This window comes from Falco rusticolus, chromosome 6 (genome assembly GCF_015220075.1).
Source record: "Falco rusticolus isolate bFalRus1 chromosome 6, bFalRus1.pri, whole genome shotgun sequence".
Lineage (NCBI taxonomy): Eukaryota > Metazoa > Chordata > Aves > Falconiformes > Falconidae > Falco > Falco rusticolus.
In genome coordinates, this window is record NC_051192.1 from 16121790 (window position 1) to 16127789 (window position 6000).

The 6000-nt window shown below is 47.2% G+C and overlaps 1 protein-coding gene across 4 annotated transcripts in view; it reads right to left on the minus strand.

Annotated features, from left to right (window-relative positions):
- PKHD1 (PKHD1 ciliary IPT domain containing fibrocystin/polyductin) overlaps positions 1-3495 on the minus strand; it is a 278509-nt gene extending 275014 nt beyond the window's left edge. For 3 of the 4 annotated variants that reach the window (XM_037391752.1, XM_037391750.1, XM_037391753.1), the window contains exon 1: positions 2497-2707. The gene's annotated coding sequence lies outside the window, so the exon portion shown is untranslated. Of the gene's footprint in view, positions 1-2496; positions 2708-3424 lie in introns of those variants that run through there. The other variant, XM_037391751.1, reaches the window with a different exon arrangement.
- Between the last annotated feature and the right edge of the window lie 2505 nt (positions 3496-6000).

The window sequence follows — 6000 nt, forward strand, 5'->3', positions numbered from 1 at the left end:
CGCATCCTGACTGCCTTAATAGCCATCTCATTCATTTGCAAACGGTTGTCCCTGGGATACCTTGCCTGAGTCACAGAATCGGCACAGTTAATTGCTCCAGCTAACTGCTCATAGTTAACAGCAATTCCCCGATTAAGGTTTTCAGTCAAGGCCACTACACATAGCTCACAAAAATCAGATAACCACATCATATACTGTATCAGTTAGTACCATACAAAGCAATAACTTCCAATCATGCAGTGTGAGTGTATAAGGCTCTGCCATCACTTCAAGAAGGGACATAGCAAATGTATTATGAATCCTCCCTTCCCGCACTGCTTTGCTTAACCCTTTAACAGCCTCGTATTGCACAGGCTGCCACTCTGCAGGTTGATTTGTCTGACAAAATACTGAACATGCCATAGCGACTCCCAAAACCCATCACTTGAGTGTTTCCCACTTGCATTCCTGCCACCAATCCCTCAGACTCCCTATCACCCTCCCCAAAAATACAATCAATGCATCAGGAGAGACGAGGGGGTGGGGAAAAGGTCTAGCTCCTTTTCCAGATCTATAGGACCTGGATCAAAAGGTTTATCAGTGTCAATGGAATCATTGTCCGAGTTGTCCTGTTCCCGTGCTTGGTCCTGTGTTGTGAGGGTCGCTGCAATCAGTGACAGAAGCTTTGGGGGCAGAGGAGGTGTGGACAGAATCGCCATCACTGACGGTGTCTTGAGAAGAGTCGCGCTGTCGGTGGAATTTACAGCTTCCTCTGGTTTAGCACCGTTAGTAGAATTAGTCCACACTTGGCAAAGAGTAGTCAGGATTTGCCACCAAGATGTTAAATGCATTCCCGACACGGAGTTCCCCTCCGCGGCAGCATCATACAATTGGCTGCTGTATGTACACACTTTCATTCTTTCAAAGTCTCTAAAGTTTCTTGGCTGCTCACCTGTCTCGATGCATACAGGCGTTATCCTCGGGGTTTAGGTTGTCCGCCTGGTCCAGACGGCAAGGCGATCGTTCAGCCAAGCCGTCTCCTCCGGAACGCAGCCCTCTTCCACGAGCTGTCTTTTTTCCGTCCTTATTCTTCCAAGGCTTCGGAACACCACCATAGGGGTCACCATTTGAGGAGACTGAGGCACGGACTCCCTGATCTGACTAGAAGACCCTTCATGAGTCCATATACGTCTCTTTCTGGGGACGAAGCCTGATTCCCCGTTACGGATTTCCCACAGCTCACCTCTCAACTCCGGAGGGATTTCTGGCCGGCTCCTGCTTCCTTTCAGAGGATCATTCAAAGTTCTGTGGGATTCGCTGCATGTCGCTCAGATAGGCGATTCGAAAGCCCTTCACGTTAGATCCTTAAACGCATCACGTCGGGGTCACCAATTTGCGGCGAATGAAGAGACGGGACGCAGCTTAATGCAAGCAAATGTCGATTTGTTGTACAGAAGCACGAGGGTTTATACACTTTCAGAAGCTGCGCGTTTTAAACAGATTGGTTCTTGAAGCTAAGCATTGCATCCTAGGCAATCCCTGATTGGTGGTTAACTACCAGCAATTAACCGCAAGGTGTTACCTTCCCTTGGCGCCATCCGTCCCCCACTCCCCTGTGCTCTGTAAACACGCCTCATCATGTTAATTGTTGTCTAGACAAGCTCGAGCACATTGCCCTCAGCTAACTGATTGCCACGCATGGTCCTAGTTTCCAGACCGTTCCTGCAGCTGGAGTGGTTTTTGGTGCCAATCTTGGTTTGAATTTAGCCAGAAGGATTGGCATCAGTTCACTGGGACAGTTCTGTGGCATGGAATAAATCACCTTATCTGGAGATGAGTTGATTTGCTTGAAAAGCACACTCCTGATCTAAAATAGACACCAAAGGAGATATTGCACAGCCTCTAAAGCCTCTCCCTCCCTTAGGAGCGGGGACTTTTTTTGCAAGATTAGAGTGTAATGCAATGCATCCATAGATGTGGGTGTTCCAGAAACCAAGTCTGCTGGTTGGTCCTCTAGGAAAGGCAAACCTTATAACAAAGCTAAAAGTTTTTCATGTGTTCCTTCCCCTATTGCTATTACCATAAACATGGTTTTAAGATCATCCAAATGCTATACATCATGGTCATGAAATGTCAAACAGAAAGCCTCCTCAGAGCTGCTGGGTAAGAGCAGAGATGCACAGTGTGAGTTAGCACCGTAGAAAAAATGCAACAGGAGAGCGACACTCTCAGAGGTGAGGGTTGGGCAGAAACTTTACTTGCCACATAACCACAGCAAACACACTGACCCTTTAAAGCCAAATTCTAAGCTTCTATTGATTTTTCTACCACAAGGCCTGCTGTAACTACACCCCCCCCCCCTTTTTTTCTTGCACATTTTACCCTAACTGCAGTTTGTAGAGATCAGACTCCAGAGCCCTGATGCACATGAACCTCCTATTTCAGGGCAGGTGCATAAAAGATCATTTAGGTTTACTTTTTTTTATTCTTATTAGGGCTTTTCCTGGTGTTACTTACCTTATTCAATTTGTTCTTCGATTCCTCCAATGAGTCAAGGGCAGAGGCTCCGACACCAGCATAACTGCTCCATCCCTTTGACACCAGCTCTACCACAACTTTCAGTCTGAGGTTGTTAGGCATTCAGTTCAGCCCCTGCATGGGTAACTGAGTCACTGTGTGCTGAAACCCACCAGACTAGTTTCTCCAAGTTCAATGCCTGTCACAGACAGCTCAGAGCCATCCATTGAGCATGCTTAATTATTAACCTAAGCTACTTGCTGCTATTAACTGTTTTGTTCCAAGTCTTTAATGGCCATTACAGAGTTAACCTGGAATCGTTTTTCTGTTGGTAGACTACTAGATCCTCCAACAGGAGAACAATTAATCCATTTTATCATCTTTTCCCCCCCACAATATGACAGAGAAACAGATGGAATGGTTTCTTGATATGCTGATAGCCAGTCTGAGAGTGACTTTCACAGCAAGTGGACCTCAGGGTTTCCTTATATACACTTAATTCCCTTTTTCCATGGCATTCCCAACAGTGTCTACATTTGACAGGAATTCTTACCACACCTCAAGTGTAGCTCTTTATACAGTCAGCAGCGGAAAAAGAGTACAGTGGACATACATAGTGTTATCATTCACCCCATGGAGAGCCATGTGCCTCCACTGGCTACAGGGAAGACCCAGCTCAGCCTAAATCAGGTGCTGAATAACAGGGTGAGCATCACCCCTACTCCCAGCTCTGCACTCATCTGTTTGAAACCCAGATGGCTTTTGATGGAGCCACCAGAAACATGATAGGCTGTTGAGCCCTTACACCGGTATGGACGCCTTCATAGAAGTTTCCACTGAGGAAGCTCTCAGACACCACAGCATAACTGCCGTTTAATGAGTTACCATGCACCAATCATGCAATAGCAGTATGTATCCATGCTCTTACCTCATCCCCAAGGGGAGGTGAAACAGGCTTCCTTGTTCTTCCTCAACCTCAATTCAGAGGCACAAAGTCATGGGCAATCAACCTTTAGGGAAGTTCTGGAGCTCTGCCCAGCAGTGGAACCAGTTGCATTTGGTTTATTCTTAGGCCAAGCCCCAATGTCTCGGCTGAATATAGCAAATGATTACAGGAACCAAATAAAAGTTAACCCTATCCTGCTCAGCAGTCCGCACTCAGTTTACTCATTAGCTGGAATTACAGTGGAAACATGGTCAGAAGGAAGAGTAAACTTGAAGAAATTCTCAAAGAAGTATTGTCAAAGAAGAGACAGTTCAAAGATGATAACCTGAACACAGCAGACTGAGCTAGATACTGGTAACAAGGTCCACTAAAAGTCCCAAATGAGGGGATGGACCAGGTACAGGGTCAGTCTAGGGAGTGCCCTCAGGAGCAGGGAGGCTCAACTGCAGCACGAGCCCACAATCCAGCTAGAAGGCAGGACTAGAATCAGGACTAAAGACCAGTATTCCTACATCACATCTCAAGGAGGGACTACAGGCTCAAAGCTGAAGTTATCTAGTGCTCCTGACCCATGGGCAGGGTGTGGATGAAGGTCACAGGTGAGGCTGATCAGGGCCATTAAGGCTTATTGCTGCCTTCAGATCCCTGACATTTCTGCTCCTGATATACCCAGTCACTCAAACTCTCTAGATCATAGTGAGCAAAAAAATGAACTGTCACCTCTGTCTTTCTATATAACATTTTGCAATCCAGTCTTAAAGAAATGCTTTATATAGGAAAAATTCAAGCAATAGGACAAGAGGAAATGGCCTCAAGTGACACCAGGGGAGGTTTAGATTGGGTATTAGGAAAAATTTCCTCACTGAAAGGGTGGCCAAGCACTCAAACAGGCTGCCCAAGGAGGTGATGGAATTACCATCCCCAGAAGTGTTTAAAAAAACACATAGATGAGGTATGTAGGGACATGGTTTAGTGGCAAACTCGGCAGTCCTGGGTTAACAGTTGGACTCAATGATCTTAAAAGTCTTTTCCAACCTAAATAATGCTATGATTCTAAATGTCCAAGGTTTGCAGATGCAAAGGATTTGCCTGGAACAAGGTGTGTATTCTGTGCAGAAAGTCACAGATCAGGTAAGGCACTGTGTAGGAAACCATCCCCCTGAAGGAGCTGAAAAGTCAAAAGAAAAAGGGAAGCTGGTGAAGAACATTGTCCTTAATAACCAGAAACACAGGCCTGTAATTCAGATCAGGAGAGGAATGGTCAAGTCACATGGGAATCTTGTTAAATGAAGTGTATATACTCTCCCACTCCAAGCTGATGACTAGGTTTGGGTATGATTACCCAAAACCAGGAAAGCAGTACCATTTGATGGATAAGCGTATGTTTGTATATCTGTGCAAGCAAGTTTTTTCCTGCTGAAGGAAAGTTCTGCCCAAAACCATTCACCCCCGGGCCATCTGGTTGTTTCTGCTTGCAATTATCCATTTGGAGATTACGGGTTTTAGGTGTATGACTAGAAATAGCCTTACAGACAGGCCAGCATCGTGAATCTGAGAAACATTCCTGCGCTGCAACCCGCAAGGCCACCGAGAAAAGCAGGAGGGGTGAGCAGTAGTTCTTCGTCACTAGGTGGAAGCAGGGAACCGTTGAAGACCTGTCTACCCCTGAAACCCAACTGAAGGTCGGCCAAGCTGCCACTGCTCTGTCGGACACAGTTCCAGGACCGCTTTCTGTTAAGCCCCTGCACTTGAGGGAAAGGCCAAGATAAAGCAGAAAAGCACAAGAGAAGGAGATGCGGGACCTACCCCCAGCTTGTTCCCTCACTAATGCATGATTTGGACTGAACAGCTTCATCTTCAAGTCATCTGCATGTAAAATGGGGACGGCAGTGCACTGGCCATGAGGCCTTTTTCAGGGCAGGTGCTCTCAGAAAGTAGCATCATGGGAGGCTCTAAGTTTCCCCAGGACTTGCAGCATTTCTGGGATGGAAAAGCTTTGCCAGAGCCAAGCCAGGGCTCCCCTCGCGCTCCCCCCAGCCGTCACACCGTGGCCACCTCGCGAGAGGAATGCGGCAGTTGTTGAACACCACATGGCACATCCCAGCTGAACAGCTGAGGGGAGGATAATGTGGGATAAGGCGAGGTTTAGCAATTTTTCTGCAACCTCCCTCCTCCCTCGCAGCCCTGCTGGTGCATGAACCACCCCATGTGGAGGACACCAGCCTTCCCTGCCTTCTCCTCACCAAAGTCAAACATGGTCACCAGGGAACGATGTGGGAATGGTGCCTGCACTCACAGTTCCTGCATCCACACCTGTAAATAGAGCATAAAACACCCCAAAGGAAAGCAAGCCTAATGAGGCTTATGTTTCCACCAGCCTCACCAGCCTCATCATGTTTCTCCTGGACACTGCTGTTGCTAAGCACCCTCCTCTCCCATGCAAGGTATGCTGTGCTGGACACCCAGTGGGGGAAGAACAACATGAAAGTGCTTAAACTTAGGGACTCAGTCCAGACACGGGTCTTGGAGAAAGGTCTGTGCCTTCCAAGCTTGGCACT